Here is a 17,574-nt window from a genome sequence, read left to right as displayed (position 1 = left end):
TTTATTTTGTTTTTGAATATGCAAATGTTTCCATTGCCTCCTATGCATTCCACTGAGGAGGGAGAGATTGTCACGTAGGATTAGGGGAATAGCCAGACACACAATACCTGACACCAGACGGATAAGATAGCAGCGACATACATTCACAGCCCAGGGGAGGACACTGCATGTCCTTCAGGGCCACATAGGGGTTGCACTGAGGAACAGAGTGAACAACCAGTAGCTGGGGGAGGCAAGCTCTGTAGTATCAAGAGGGTGAGGTGCCCCTGGTTCCTGTGGGAGGATATAATTGACTTGTTTGAATAATTCTGTAAGCTGGCGGAGAACTGGAACCCTCTACTCAGAGATAATCAGGAACTGTGCCTGGTCTCTTTGCTGTGGAGAGTTGTTCAGCTGAAGGACCTTATCCACAGGAGCAGAGTCTGGGAGGAAGGGGGACTTGAGTTCAAGGCCCTCCTGATTTTGCCAGATGTCAAGGCAGCACATCATGTCAAGCCTTAATTTAGGTCTTAGACAACAGTAGAACATTTATGTGGCTCAAAAGCCAAAACTAAAAATGGAAACTTCAGGAAAGTATTGTTTCAATTCTCAACTCTTCCACTCTATTTTCCATGTAGATGGCCTATTTTCTTTGTTTTTGATTTGTTTTTCTCGTGTTTCATTTTGCAAATAAGCACATAAGCAAATTTCTCTTTCCACTCTCTATCTATCTGTCATCTATCTTTTTCCTTCCTTTCTCACACAAAATAAGCATACCATATACATTATTCTGCATCTTGCTGCTTTTAGCAAGAACACTTCATATTACTACATAGAGGTCTTTGTCATATATATATATATATATATATATTTTACAGCTACATGTATGGAAGTAACCATAGTTTATTTAACCAGTCCTTTATTTTAATAGATGTTTGAGATATTTACAATCTTTGGATATTACAAATACTTCCATAATAAATAACATTGTACATATGTTATTTTGCTTTTTGGGGGGGGTATATCTTCCTGAAAGAGACTAAAAGTGGGATTGCTGAGTCAAAATGTAAATTCATGTAAAATTTTGTTAGATATTGCCAAGTCCCTGTTCATGTGAAGCTGTGCTATTTTCCACTTCCCAACAGTAATTTATGCCTCCCTATTCCCTCACTGACAGTATATTTTCAAACTTTTGGAGTTTTTGCCAGTATGAGAAATGTTATATCAGTGAAGTTGTATTTGTGTTTCTCATCTGAATGGGATTCATGGATCTTTTCGTGCATTTAATTCATATTTAGATTTATTTTTCTCTGAAACGTTTGTTATGGTCTTTTGCTTAACATTTTCATAGATTTCTTGCCTTTTTCTTCTAGATTTTTAAGAGCTCTTTATATATTGGAAGATTAGTCCTTTTGTGTAATATAAGTAGCAAATATTTACCCCCAGTTGGACATTTTCTTTAAATTTGATTATGATGTTCTTTGCTATACAAAATAATTTTAATTTTAATATATTTGAGTGAAAATTTTTTCATTTATTGTTTCTGGATCTTCCCCACTCCCAAGTAATAAATGAATTTACCTACGTTTTCTACAAGTACTTGCACACTTTCATAGTTTGGCAGTTAGATCTCTGCATAAACTCCATTTGGAGTTTATCCTGGTATATGGTGTAAAGTATGAATTCAATCTTAACTTTTTTCCAAACGTTTAATTGTTCCAGTACTGATTATGAAAATGTTTATTTTCTCAAATGATTTGATATATCACCTTTATCAAATAAATTTCTACATGTACTTTTAACGCAGTGTTTATCAAATGTATCTATCAGTGTTATACTCATTTGATTAAATGTGTTGGAAGTTTTCTTTCTTTGCATCTGCTCTGGAAGAGTTCAAATAGCATTGGGTGTGTCTAGTCTCTGGAGGTTTGGTAGAATCTTGTGAACATACATATGGGCCTGATGGTTTCTGAGGGTTTGTAGCACCTTGATAACTTTCACTATTTCTTCTCTAGAATTTTTTCTTTTTAGCCTTTACTGCACTCAGTTTTGATAAACTCTGTTTTCCTAGAAAATTATCCATTTCATCTAGGTTTTTCAATTTATTTCTGTAGAATTGTTCTAAATAACCTTTTATGGCTTTTAATATGTCCTTTCTTTCAATAATATTTTCCTTTTATCATTCCTTATTTTGCATAATTGTGCTTTTTCCTTTTATTTCTTTTGTATAGCTAACTAACAGTCTGCCTACTTTGTTGATTTTTACAAAGAACAGGCTTTTTAAAAAGGAATTCTACCTCTTTCTGTATTTTAACTTAATTTCTCAAGTCAGTCATTTCCAAAACAAAGAAACAAACACCTGCAAATAAGCAATTGTAGAGTGTACCCTTAATTGTAACAGGAAAGAGGACTACATCTATTAGACAAATCACTCATTTTCCCCCGAAGCTCAGCCTTTACGATTTTCTCCATCTATATGTTGGACTTCAAAAGCCTGCAGGTCCATGTAGCTGAACCATAGACTGTTCCATTTTTCAAGCCTCCTCCAGATTTTACTGACTTCTCACTGGTGATAGGTTTAATTAGTCTTTATTTGTTCATCTCCTTGCTTTACAGGACAATAAGGCAGCAACTCCAGGGACCACGGGCTTAGCCAGGGGTGCTTTTGATGATGGAGGAAAAAGCCACACGCTAAGAATAGGAATTTTGCTTTCTACACTAATGGAGGAACGTCATCCTTCCTAACCCCAAATTTGAGGCAGTTCTTTGGGAATTCTTAACAGTAAAGTTCTTATGGGCTCTAGAAGAAATAGGCCTGGGGTTGAGAGGCTGTATTTTGGACAAATGGGCTCTGTGTTCTCACTGGTTTCCCCATTTGCCTTTCCTCTTCCTCCCTCCCTCCCTGCCCTCCTCTTTTTGCCCACCTTCAATGCACCAGATTATTTGAAATCCAAACCCAGTGAAGCCCTGTTTTTAGATTTCTTCCTGGTAAAGTTTAATAATCTTTTCTTCTAAAAGTTTTTATTATGGACCTTTTTGCCTATCTTTTCTCCTAGGAATTATATGGTTTCAGATCTTACATTCAAGTTTTTAATCCATTATGAGTTAATTTTTGTATGTGGTGTTAGATAGCAGTCTAGTTTGATTCTTTTGCATGTGACCATCCAGTTTCAACAACACCATTTAAGACACTATCCTTTCCCCATCGTGTGTTATCGCCTCTTTTGTCGTAAATTAATTATAGGTTGCTGTGGGCAGAATGAACATCTTAACAATATTCATTCTTCCAATCCATGAGCACTTTATCAAGCTAAAAAGCAATAGATAGATAGGTAGGTAGATAAAAAATAGAATACTACTCAGCCATAACAAAAGAATAAAGTTTTGCCATTTGTGACAACATGAATGGACTTTGAGGGTATTATACTAAGTGAAATAAGTCAGAAAAAGACAAATACCACATGATTTTAGTTATATGTGGAATCTAAAAAACAATACAAACAAAACAAAACCCAGACTTACAGATACAAAGAACAGATTGGTAGTTGTTGCAGGGGAAGGGGAGAGGGGGGATTAGGGGGGAAAAGTGGGTGAAGGGGATTAAGAAATATAAACTTACAGTCATAAAATATGTCATGAGGATGTAATGTACAGCATGGGAAATATAGTCAGTAATGATTTGTTAACTGTAAGATGACAGATGGTAACTACATTTATTGTGGTGACCATTTTGCATGGCATAAAAATGTTAAATCACTATGTCATACACCTGAGACTAATATAATACTGTATGTCATTTATACCTCAATGAAAAAGAAAATGCAGACTAATTTCAAATTTAGTCTAAAATGGCCCAAAGTCTGGATAATGAAATCACTTAAAATTCTGCAACTTTCAGGCACTTGTAAACATGCAAACCAAGTCAACAAATTATTGCCTTGTTTCACAAATAAATGGGAACATTTTTATTGTGTACTATTAATAATTTATAAATGGCTGCCTTGAAAGTGCTAGAAGTAACTGAAAGCAATTTATTCTAAGCTCTAAACTAATAACATTTATTGTTTGTTTTTCTGGTCTTATAAGCAATATAATATCATTGCTGGAATTTGGAAAATAAGAAACTTAACGAAAAGAAAAGAATAACTCTATTACTTTGAAATAAACAACTGAAATATTTTGGCATTTTTTTCTTGAGGTACTTCCATGTTTATATTTATTTTAAAATGAAATAATTTTTATATACGGTTTATATCCTATTAATAAGTTAACGTAGTTCATGATCATAATATCCTATCTCTAAATATTTTTCAAAATTAGTGGTTTTTTTTGAAGTAAAATTGCTTTACAGTGTTGTGTTAGTTTCTGCTGTACAATGAAATGAATCAGCTATATGTAAAAATGTATCCCCTCCCTCTTGGACTTCCCTCTTCCCTTCCCCCCCACCTCATCTAGGTCATCACAGAGCACCGAGCTGAGCTCCCTGTGCTCTACAGCAGGTTCCCACTAGCTATCTATTTTACACATGATAGTGTATTTATGGCAAACCTAATCTCCCAATTCGTCCCACCCTTCCCTTCCTCACCCTGTATCCACAGGTCCATTCTCTACGTCTACGTCTCTATTCCTGCCCTACAAGTAGGTTTTTAATGGCTACACAATAACCCATAATACAGATCTGGTTTAATTTCTTTATCTAGTCCTCTAATTTTTAATATTGAGTGTATTTTCATTTGATGATAGTAACCTGCAGTCCTTCCTTTGGCCCATAAATCTGAGCATTTATTTTGATGATTTCAGGAATTGTGTTTATTATCGTAGGATAATAAACAATTAAAGGCTTACTGATACAGATTTCCAAGTCCTTTTCAAAAAGGACTATAGTAATTAACACGTGATTTATAAATGTGGTTACAAAGAATGTGAGGGCCTTTATGGGGCAGAGGTAGTTAGACCTTAGAGTTTAAAGGGAACAAGTGCAGCTCTGGGATACCTTAGGTTGACTCTCATGGGTCCTCCAAACCACATGGATTTCGTGAGCTATTGCCCTTTCTGGTAGAAAAGTCCCAAGATACACATTCTGGGGAAATGTTGTGAACTGGAAAAGGAACTGGACTAGGATTAAACAGAGAATAGGATTCATTCTGCTGCTTTTTCGAATCTTCTCTGTGCATCTGAACCATGTGTGTCAATCAGGATTGACTACGTTAGTGCCTTAGGCAGAGTTCAAAGATGTCCCCTATGATCCCCACACCCTAGTGCACACTCTCTGTATAAACCCCAGGACTATAATATAATGGATTTATGTGGAAGAGCTACCTTGAAAAAGGGCAATTATCCTGGGGGTGCTTGACCTGAGTCAGATAAACCCTTTAAATCTGAGTCTAAAGGCCAAGTCTGGACAAGTCAGGGAGATATGAAGTGCAAGATGGGTTTGGCATGAGGGACTTCCTCCATGGCTGTCTTTAGAGAGGGAGGCCACATGGCCAGGCATGTGGGCAGCCTCAAAGAGCTGAGAGCAGCCCCCAGATGACCACGAGCAAGAACACAGGGACCTACAACTGCAAGAAGCTACATTCCACCACCAACCTGAGGGAGCTTGGCAGTGGATCTGTCTCCAGTCAAGTCTCCAAATGAGGATGCAGCCAACTGACACTGTGATGTCTACCTTGTGAGACCCTGAGCAGAGGACCCAGCTCAGTCATGGCCAGTCCCAGTCCATGGAAGCTGAGATGATAAATGGGCATTGCTTTAGACGTTAGATCTGTAGTAATCTGCTATGCAGCAGTAGAAAATAATACAATTAGGTTACAGTAACAGACATCCTAAAAATTGTAGTGAGTTAACAAAACATAGGTTTATTTTTCACTCATGCTCCATGAGGCACTGGCTTTGGTCCTGGCTGCCTGGGCCTGATCTTGATTCTCCAGCCCTTGGGGTGATTCTCTGGGTCATACGCACAGGAGCTCTTCTCACTGCAGTTACTCAGGGATCCAGACTAATAGATGTTCCATCTCACCAGGGCAGAAAACAGAGAAGGGGGGGCAAGTTTCACAGTGGTGCCAAAGTTTCCATCTACACGTGACAGATGTCACGTCTGCTCACATTTTACCGGCCAGAGCAAATCACACGGCCACATCTCATTTCAGAGTGAGTAGGGAATTGCAGTTGTTCAAGGAAGAGAATGGGAATTTTTGTGAATGGTTAACGATGACCACACTATGCTAGAGTGACCACTGTGCCCCAGCCAAGCCAACTGGGTGAGCAGCACTTTGTGGGAAAGTCCACTGATGGCTCCATTTCTGGGTTGCATGCTACCTGAGATGGTATAGACTGACTTTCTCATTCACTGGTGACCTCAAAGAGATGTTTTTCTTCAGCACCCCTTTGACCAGTGCTCTGGAAGAAGCACTTGTGTTCACTTATTTATCAAATATGCTATCTAAGATTCTAAGTCTGGTGTATTGTCATGAAAGATGTCCTTCAGCAAGTCCTCCTATGTCTGTATATTTATGCTGTTCTTCCTTTCAAGACATGGAGTCCATTTCCCCTCTCTTTACAGTTGGGCTAGTTTTGTGGTTTACTTTAACCAGTACTTTGAGGCAGCAGTGACACTTTCAGCCTAACCCTGTCAGGCCTTCCAACTTCTGCTTTTGCACTCTCGGAAGCCAGCCACCATGTAAAGGGAGGTCTCAGCTGTCCTCCTGTCCACATACAGACAAATCCAGGAAAATGACAGGACACTCCGGACATTCCAGCACGAGCTGAGTGGTCATCTGAGTGCGGCCGCACAAGGGACCCTGGCTAATTCCACAGGGAGCTGAGAGGAACTGACCCAGCTGAGCCCTGACCAAATTGCAGAATTGTGAGCAAATAAATAATTGCTTTCAGCCACTAAGTTTGGGGGTAGTTTCTTCTGCAACAAGATATCTGATCCACTGTGCATAGACCCCTGATCTTGCACATTTACATTAAAATCAAGTATGTGATAATTGTCATAAAAGAGGTACAAGGTACTGTAGGAGATCAGAGTAGAGTGATTATTTGTAGCCAGAGATATTGGGGAATGCTTCGTGGAGGAGATGGGTGTTTTGTTTTTTTTTAAAAGGGTTTAAACGCAGACATGGAGAATGGACTTGAGGACACGGGGAGGGGGAAGGGTAAGCTGGGACGAAGTGAGAGAGTGGCATGGACTTATATACACTACCAAACGTAAAATAGATAGCTAGTGGGAAGCAGCCGCATAGCACAGGGAGATCAGCTCGGTGCTTTGTGACCACCTAGAGGGGTGGGATAGGGAGGGTGGGAGGGAGGGAGACGCAAGAGGGAAGAGATATGGGAACATATGTATATGTATAATGTTATACAGCAGAAACTAACACAACATTGTAAAGCAATTATACTCCAATAGAGATGTTATAAAAAAAAAAGGGGGGGGGGCTTAAAGGACTCAGCCCAGTTGTCCTCTCATCACTATTAACTCCTAGGCATTTATTTTTCTCAGATTTTATACCCCAGCCCTCTTACCTTGACCAAAATGTCCTTCATACTAAGATTTGAATAAATAGTACATTTTAGTAATTTACCTGAAATTTCCTATCCTGTTCTTTGCATTTTAATGGCGGACTGTATTAGAAGAACAAATGGTTGAATTTCAGCAACAGCCACAGGAAAAGTGCTTTGGGAGAAAGACCTTGTAGCATCAGCCACTTGTATCTTACCATCACTCTTTATTTACTACCCTTCCAGGAAGGCTGGTTCTGCTTGTATTGATAGGAGTGTACTTCTCTACTGTGTGTCCCCAGGATGACACAAAGGAGCAGTCTGTTTGAAAGCGCATGTGGTGATTCTCCCTCTGGAGCTCCCTAGAAGCCCCAATAAATTAACCAGCTCAATTCAGAGACTTCTACTTGCATTTCCAAAGAGTGTCACCTGGACATCAACTAACCCTGCATCTGCAGTCTTCAGTAGGCAGTTTGTTAAGCTCATCCATCATTAAACTCTCAAACTTGCACCAACCTGAAATGTCAGCAGGGTGGAAGTAAGCAGGTAGATTTATGAAACCAAACCCAGGGAAGACGAGCAGTCTAGAGCTGAAATGAGAATGCAGTGAGTTTAACGATTTACCTACTATGTGACCTGGCAATGTGACTCCTAGTGTATAGCCTCAATCTGCCCAAGGTAACAGTAGGCAAATGTTCATGAAATGACAAAAAAAAAAAAAAAAAAAAAAAAATTGGGACCATTCTACTTCTCTGTGAACAAGAAAAATGTGAAAGGGCAAACAAGTGCTAGTCTATTTAGCAGCAAAAATGAACTAGAATTATATATATTAATGTCCATAAATCTCAAAAGTATGTTGAGTGAAAAACAGGATTCTGAATAGTATATACAGTATTACACCATTTATAAAGCTTAAAACATGCAAAAATAATACTATGTATTATTTATGGATGTATACATATATAGTGAAGTTTAAAATATTCGTGGAAATGATAAAGTGCATATTCAAGGTACTGGTTACTTGTTGGGAGGAATATATAGGAAAGGGATAGAAAAGGGATGCAGAGAGAGTCTATTGTGATTATAATTTAGTAAGCTGAGTAGTGGGTACATGAGCCTGAATATATTATTCTTGGTACTTTTTTATATATCTGAAATATTTTTCTTAAAAGTAGGTGAAAATATTGTTTTAGGATGAACTGACTCATAGATTAATCGTGAGTTATTGCAGACCCTGAGAGCAATTTGGGTACTGAAAAGTTCATTCAACTATGAATATGAAGACCCAAGCTCTGGTCCAGTTTTGCCACTAATTAGCTGAGTGATTCTAAGAAACCCACAAATCACTGTGGCTCTCGGTGCTGCATTCTTTTCCGAGATGAGGGACTTGAACCAGGAGATCTCCAAGTCTTTTCCAACCCCAAAGAGGAATTAAATGATCTTTCAACCTTCCGTTTCTTCAAATAGATGCTGTCTTTCTCAAGGACAGGAAACATGTCTTAACCACTTTACATTTTCAGTCTTTTCCAATATCCATAAATTCTCAATACATTTTTAAGGCCTTACATAATACTATATAGCTTATAGTGACTGAATAAACAAACAACTACAAAAAATTCTCTCTTTTCATCGTTAGCGTCTCCTAAGCCAAAGGTGGTACCAAAGTGACCATGCTCAGCTTTGGGTTCTATGTGTGAAGCAGCATCCCAGAGAGAAACTGTTTTCTCATTCAGCAAGGCACCTTTCGCCTTAGCTAGCCATGCCGATCAGGTGTGCTTTTGATTGCCAGAGACAGGAGAGGAAGGGTCCTTATGTCAACCAATCCCTACAACCAGAAGAAAATTTCACAAGGATGCCTCTTTTTTTTTTTTGCGGTACGCGGGCCTCTCACTGTTGTGGCCTCTCCCGTTGCGGAGCACAGGCTCCAGACGCGCAGGCTCAGCGGCCACGGCTCACGGGCCCAGCCGCTCCGCGGCATGTGGGATCTTCCCGGACCGGGTCACGAACCCGTGTCCCCTGCATCGGCAGGCGGACTCCCAACCACTGCGCCACCAGGGGAGCCCCAAGGATGCCTCTTTGTTGATGGGTCCGTGGGACTCTCTTCTTAAGGATGGAAAGGTCAAAGTGTCAATCCGATTTTCTCTCCTTATAGAGCACATGGAAACACATCATTTGGGTAACCTACAAACATCTTCTTTTTCACTTGACTTTCCACTTGATCTCTCTGCTTCTCCCCTCGGCCCACACTGCTCCCGCCCCCTGCTGTGGCTTGAGAGTCACTTTGGATCTCACTTTGTTCTGGAGTTTCTCCGTGCATCGTCTGTTCTATTGCAAGCCTTGTTTAGAAATAGCAGGAAGACTTAACCAGGAATTGGAGGTGATAAAAGAGTGTGTCCAAATCTGAGAAAATCAAGCCTGGGGTCTCATCTAGTCCCCTGTTATGAGGTGGGTGAGCTTTTAAGCATAGGATGTAATTACGCTTAGAAAAGAGACCATGCTGGGAAAAAATGCACAATCCTCCCACGGACCACTTGTACTGGACAATACTTAGAGATTATACCTAAATATGGGGAGGAATTCAATCGAATGGAATCAATGCCAGAAAATGTATAACCTAATTTGTCCTATTGTACATGGAGCACCAAGGGATAAAGCCAGAGAGTACTGAAATGACTAATCACTGAACTTTAAGAATGCGCTTAGGTGCCATTAGGTGAAAACAGACTCAGAAGCTTAATATTGCTGAAGCTACTCTGTAGATGGTGGGAGAGAGTTTATCAACTCATCTTCTCAGCTTACTGGCCAGAGGAGAAGATTTAAAGGAGCTTTCTAACTCTAGGTGACCTAGTTTTCTCTTGTCATTTTGGGGGAAATGAGTCCTCTTCTCCCTTAGGAAAACCAGTAGATTTCTCATGTGACTGGAAGGAACCTACAGGAATACACATTTTGCAGTAAATTAGATTGCATTTGGTTCGTGAAAAACGCCAAAGAAGCTAACCATATGGGAACACACAACAGTTTGCAACCTAGAGTTGAAAGTCAATTAACTTTAACCCTCTGCCCCCTGGTTACACAATGAAAGCATGTCCAAATGATGAAAAGTGGGACGTGTTCAGCAAATATTTCACGATTTGGAGCCTGATTCTTTGTTTTCATAGACAAGAGCTGGCTAAAACCTTGGAGGAAAGTTACGAAGCAAACATCAATGTCAGTGTAGAATTAAACTTACTCAGTGGGGCAGATAGTCATGAGCCAGTGTGACAAATCAGAGATAAAGGTAGGTCATTGGAAAGGATGGAGAGTTTGGGGACAAGGGACATTGGTCTGAATACTGTGGACCAAGTGAATCTGGGGCAGAGATTTGAAGAAGTTTGAAGTCTAATTGGAGAGGCTGCAGGGAGAAAGGACTTGACACAGCTGTGTTAGGCGCTGGGATGTGTGACCCACATCCCCCTTCAATGAAGACTCATTGTCCCAGCTCCTGGGAGTGCTGTGGGCCAGTAGCCCTCAGTTGTCAGCTTCTTGAGGGATTGTCCCATCTGTAAAGAGCTGCCGCCTCCAAGGTTATGCCCCTCCCCAAGGTGGCCCGCATCCAATGACTGATCAGTGTGGGAATCTCGGTTAGCAAATCAGCTGCCATACCACGTGAAACCTTCAAGATATAACTGGCACCTTTTACACTGCAATCCAGAGGTGGTTAAAGACTTCTGCACAGTGGCAGGTTCATAGAGCAGCGGGTCTGGTTTGCTTGGAGCTAAGGAGGAGGGTGTGTGCCAGAAGGCCGCATCTGGAGGCCCAGCAGTGGCCTAGGAGCTTTCTAGGCCACTCATAATGGGGAATGAGTCTGGGGTGCCCTGTGCTCAGAGGGTTCAGAGGGCAGACTTAGGGTGACACAGATAGGGCAGTCATTTTCTTGCTGGCCAGTCTCGCTCCAAATCTTGGAACAAGTCAGTGTTTTATGACAAGGGTGCTAATTTTAGCTTGAGTGAGTATCTGTGGTTGTTTATTAATTCAGCATCCAGTAGAATTAAGGAAGGAAACAATGAGTCAGATGCCATTTATGTGCATCCTCAGCAGTTAGTCTCTTGGAACCAGAGGCAGAGAAACAGATTGGTTTTACAGCCTTCTCATGAATTTTTGGAGACAATTTTTATCTGGTTTGCAATCACTCTTAGGCCTAGTATTTCAAAGCTGAGATGCTTGGGACCTGTTCACTGTCCAGGGTGATGCAGGCTTTGAGAGGGAGTTGCCTTCACATTTGAACTCTCCTCTATCAGTGAAGAATCTCAACTGCTTCTGTTCAGGAAAGTGGAATTCTACCATCACTGCCTGGGAACCTGCGGATGTAGTGTGCGGTTGTTCATGGCTCTGGGTCTTTCTACTAGGAGAGCCTCTTTGGCCAGCTTTGATCCCTTTCGCGTGCAGCTGCACGATGTTAATAATAAATTGCAAAACGAGTCCCTTGGAAGCCGGCCACGGCCAGCTCCAAACTACAACTCTGTTTGCTGCTCCCTTCATTTCCACCTGGTGTCCTCCCTTAACTGGTCCTGTGATGAGATCAAGAGTGACTTTAGGAAGACACAGGACGATGAAAAAAAGAAAAATTGAAGGATTTTTGCGGCTCTCTCGCTTCTGCGGGGAGTTTAGTAAACAGAGGAATCTTTCTTTGGTTTACATTTAGCTTTTCTTGAGTTCTATTTAATTTAGTCAACATACTGTATTCATCAAGGGGAAAAAAAGGAAGGAACTTCCCAAGACTTGGGCAAGTCCGAATAATCTGCTAAGGAGGAATGGGGAAACCATGAATAAGATTTTTTAAGGGAGGGACCCAGTGGGTGTGGTAAACATGAGTGCTGCTCTCCAGTATTGCTGGTTCTCCTCTCCTTCTGGGCACTTGGAAGGACTGCACTTTCCTACTCTTTGACCTCCATGAACATATGATTTGCTTTAGCGAATGACACGTGAGAAAAAGTCACGTGTGTTCCTTCTGGGTGGAGTCATTCAAGAGCCAATGCTTCCTTTTCCATGCCTTCTTTTCCCTTGCTATGACAAACACTTGAAATTTCATGATGAAATAGTGGTATCCTTAGATGATTTGGGGTTACTCTGTACCTGGACCCAAGCTCACTACCAGTCACCATTGGACATACAGTGGGAATGATAAATATTTGTTAAGCCATTGAGTTTTAGTCTTTTAAAGTTTTACTTATTACTGCAGCTAACCTAGCCTATCCTAGCTAAGCCAACTGTTGTGACAGTGATCAGACTCAAAGAAAAGATCTCTGATATTTTGGAATCACAAAATAGAAAAATTTTTTTGGCTCTGCAATCAGCAAGTCTTGCCCTCTCTGAAATTTTTGTGCCTCACTGTTATATGACAAAGGAGAGCCAAAGGTCACCAAACAGTTGAGAATGCCTTCAATTTGAGAGGCTTTGTACATACAAAGCCAACAGGAAAAAAAAAGAACTCGGAAAAAACCTCAGATAAATCATGGAGCAGGAGAAAAAATATATACATATATTATTTATATCTTCAGAAATATAAGAAAGATTGCATCATGAAACAAAACAAAGTTATATAAAAAAGAAAATTTAAAAGAACACTTATAAGTTAAAGACATGATAGCAGAATTTTTTTAAAAAAATTCAATAGAAAGATTAGAAGAGAACTCTCCCAGAATGAAGGAGAAAATTTAAATAGAGACCATAGGAGTAAAAAGTTCAGTCCCTGAGATCCAGTCTTTAATTAATATGTGTTTCAGGAAGCCTGAACAGAAAGAGAGAAAAGGGGAGGAAATTATCAAAGAAATAACACAAGAAAAATTTTTAGAGAAATGGGTTGATGAAGTAGGCAGCACAGTGAATAAAAGAAATACTCCAAGGCACATCAGAATGAAATTTCACAACACCAAGAATAAAACATTCTAAACTTTCAAAAAGTAGGATAGGGCTTCCGTGGTGGCGCAGTGGTTGAGAGTCCGCCTGCCGATGCAGGGGACACGGGTTCGTGCCCCGGTCCGGGAGGATCCCACATGCCGCGGAGCGGCTGGGCCCACGAGCCATGGCCACGGAGCCTGTGCTCCGCAACGGGAGAGGCCACAACAGTAAGAGGCCCACGAACCGCAAAAAAAAAAAAAAAAGTAGGATAAACAGCAAGGTCCTACTGTATAGCACAGGGAACTATATCCAACCTCCTGGGATAAACCATAATGGAAAAGAATATTTTAAAAAGAATGTATATATGTGTAAAACTAATTCACTTTGCTGCACAGCAGAGATTGCCACAATATTGTAAATAAACTATACTTCAATTTAAAATAACTTTTTAAAAGAAAACGCACACACACACATGCACAAAGGATGGCAATCAGAATACTGAGACTTATCAACAGCAATAGGAAACTAAAAACAATAGCACCATGCCCTTAAAATTCTGAGGACAAATAATTTTTAACCTAAAATCCTATACCCAATCAGATAGCCAAGTGTTAGTAGAATTATTATTCACGCAGTGCCTAAAAAATTATACTTCTACACATTTCTTAGAAAACTCCACATGTGCCACCAAAAGCTACTCCACCCCAATGATAGTAGCTAGTATTTATATATTTGCTCATTTGATCTTGAGAACAGCTGAGTGAGGTAAGTACTGTTCTTTTCACAATGATTTTACAGATGGGAGAATTGAGGCATAGATAGGCAATGTCTCCAAGGTGGCACAACTAATAATACAGAGCTGGAATCTGAACTCGGGCAGTTTAATGCCAGAGACCATGTTTTAGGTCACTATTTTACATGACCTTCAAGACAAAGACATTTAACCCAAAAAACAATGTACCCAACACAAAAGAGATGAAAGAAATTTCTAGAATAATAGCTGTACAGCAGACCTAAAGAAAAAATAGTGAAGATTGGAATGGAAGAATGAAGGAGTCTAAGAGGAATAACTCCAGAGGGGGGAAAAAAAGTGATAGTTTATCTGACATGTTTGTTCCTAGTAAAACTTTAATAAGGTGATGGTCTGGGGTGATTTAATCTATGCAAGTGAAAATAGGTATTTCTTAACTCCAAGAAAAACTAAAATGAACAGAAAGATAAGTACAGTTTACTATCTACTTCAGATATTAAATCATTTACATATTTACAGTATATTCTGAATATTGATTTAAGCAAAAATTATGGTAAAAATACACTTGGAGACAGGACTTCCAACTATCGTGAACAGATTAGAAAATTCTTTCCCCAAAAAACAAGTATAAAACTGGAAAAAAAAATTGTCAAAAAATGATCACTTAAGGGCTCTGGAAGTTAACCAAGGCAAACAACAAATTGAGAAGCATGTATTCATGAAAAACTGCTAGCACTTTGAATAAGAACAGTGGGAGTTTGCAGTCTTCTTGCCTGGGGCTGCTTCCATCCCCTCCAGCTCAGTTGGTGAGGAATGTACCAGTAGCTTTTCTGGAGTAGAACTGGCTGTGAAAACCAGCAGCTTCACAGCCAGAGGGGACTGACTTGATTGGGAGCAAAGAGCAAAAATCCATTCCCAGAGTCCTTGTCAGTATAAGTAGCAAACTTGGTAGGAAACAAACAGGAAAAAATCCACAGCTCTGCTAGGCTAAGGTGTGCTCTGGGTAGAGTGAATGGCAAACCAGCCAGAAGTGTATAGAGATACTAGAAATGAAAGAACTATGAAAGTATTAGAGAAAATCTCCCTCAAGATTGTTTTGGCTATTTGGGGTCTTTTGTGTTTCCATACAAATTTAAAAATTTTTTGTTCCAGTTCTGTGGAAAATGCCATTGGTACTTTGACAGGGATTGCATTGAAACTGTAGATTGCCTTGGCTAGTATGGTCATTTTTACAATATTGATTCTTCCAATCCAAGAACATGGTTTATCTTTCCATCTGTTTGTGTCGTCTTCAGTTTCTTTTATCAGCATCTTACAGTTTTCAGAGTACAGGTCTTTTGCCTCCTTGGGTAAGTTTATTCCTAGGTATTTTACTTTTTTTGATGTGAAGGTAAATGGGAGTGTTTCCCCAATTTCTTTCTCTGATATTTCATTGTTAGTGTATGGAAATGCAACAGGCTTCTGTATATTAATTATGTATCCTGCAACTTTACTGAATTCATTGATGAGCTCTAGCAGTTTTCTGGTAGCGTCTTTAGGACTTTCTATGTATAGTATCGTGTCATTTGCAAACAGTGACAGTTTTACTTCTTCCCTTCCAATTTGGATTCCTTTTATTTTTTTTTTCTCCTCTTGGTGCTGTGGCTAGGACTTCCAAAACTATGTTGAATAATAGTGGCGAGAGTGGACATCCTTGTCCTTTTTCTTGATCTTAGAGGGTATGCTTTCAGCTTTTCACCTTTAAGTATGATGTTAGCTGTGAATTTGCCATATATGGCTTTTCCTATGTTGAGGTATGTTCCCTCTATGGCCACTTTTTGGAGAATTTTTATCATAAATGGATGTTGAATTTTACTGAAAGCTTTTTTGGCATCTGTCAAGGTGATCATATGATTTTTATTCTTCAATTTGTTAATGTGGTCTATCTTGTTGATTGATTTGTGGATATTGTAACATGCTTGCCTCCCTGGGATAAATCCTACTTGATCATGGTGTATGATCCTTTTAACGTGCTGTTGGATTCTGTTTGCTAGTATTTTGTTGAAGATTTTTGCACCTATGTTCATCGGTGATATCCGCTTGTAATTTTATTTTTTTGTGTGATATCTTTGTCTGCTTTTGGTATCAGGGTGATGCTGGCCTTATATAATGAGTTCAGAAGCATTCCTTCCTCTAATTTTTTTTTTTTTTTGGTGGGGGGAATAGTTTGAAAGGATAGGTGTTAACTCTTACGTGAATTTTCAGTAGAGTTCACCTGTAAAGCCATCTGGTCCTGGACATTTTTTGGTTGGGAGTTTTTAAATTACTGATTCAGTTTCATTACTGGTAATCGGTCTGTTTGTATTTTCTGTTTCGGGTTTGGGAATTGTCTTTCTGTATTTTCTTGTACCTCACTGAGTTTCTTTTAAACAGCTATTTTGAATTCTTTGTCAAACAAATCATAGACCTCCATGTCTTTGGATTCCGTTTAAAAGATTGTTGTGATTCTTTGGTGGTGTCAAGTCACCTTGATTTTTCATGTTTCCTGAAGTTTTGCATTGCATTTTAAGTGGCAGTCAGTCAACCCCTGCAGTCTTTACTAACTGCATCTGGGGGAGAGAGACCTTTTATCAACCCTGCTAGGGAATTTTTTTTTTTTTTTAGTGGTACGCGGGCCTCTCACTGTTGTGGCCTCTCCCGTTGCGGAGCACAGGCTCCGGACGCGCAGGCTCAGCGTCCATGGCTCACGGGCCCAGCCGCTCCGCGGCACGTGGGACTGCGCCACCAGGGAAGCCCGGGATTTTTTTTTTTTAACATCTTTATTGGAGTATAATTGCTTTACAATGGTGTGTTAGTTTCTGCTTTAAAACAAAGTGAATCAGTTATACATATACATATGTTGAGGCTGTCTCAGACCTTCTATGGGTATACCTGCTCCGTGCTTCTTGCTCCCTCTTGTGGCAGAATTCTTAAGGTTGTAGGCCTTCTTGGGATCCTGCAACACCCCAGGCCCTGGGCTCACAGCCTCTCTTTTGTTTTCTCACACGTGACCCTAAGGCTCAAGTTTGTGCTCTCTCCGTGGGCTACAGATTAGCCAGCTTTCTGTGTGTGCTCCCTGGACATCTGCCAAAGCCCACTCAGGCCATTGTCAGGAGCACACCCAAGGAGCTGGCCACAGGGTGGGTGTATGGGTGTGGGTCAGGCATGTGGAGCGCTGTGGGAGCCCAAGGGCCCGCTGGGGTGGATCTGTGGGTAAGGCGCTGCCAGCAGCTGTGGGCTGTAGCTGCTTGATGGAATCCACAAGGCAGTTAGGATCTGTGTCACTTTCATGTCCTCAGTTCTGTCTGCTGTGTCCCCCACCACTTCCCACCCTCCAAATCATAGAGCTCTTAATTGAGTACTCCAGATGGGGCGAGAGATACATGAGCCCTTTGGCGGTGTCCTGCACAGCTGGGGAAGCACGGTGTCATTCACATGCTCTCCCT

General features: G+C 40.3%; 1 long non-coding RNA gene across 1 annotated transcript in view; it reads left to right on the top strand.

Annotated features, from left to right (window-relative positions):
- Nucleotides 1–17,574, top strand: part of LOC129392143 (uncharacterized) — a 140,438-nt gene that overhangs the window by 104,464 nt on the left and 18,400 nt on the right. The gene's annotated exons all lie outside the window — the stretch shown is intronic.

This window comes from Physeter macrocephalus, chromosome 5, assembly GCF_002837175.3.
Source record: "Physeter macrocephalus isolate SW-GA chromosome 5, ASM283717v5, whole genome shotgun sequence".
NCBI lineage: Eukaryota > Metazoa > Chordata > Mammalia > Artiodactyla > Physeteridae > Physeter > Physeter macrocephalus.
Note: the sequence above shows the minus strand (reverse complement) of the source record. Positions and strands in the feature narration are given on the sequence as shown.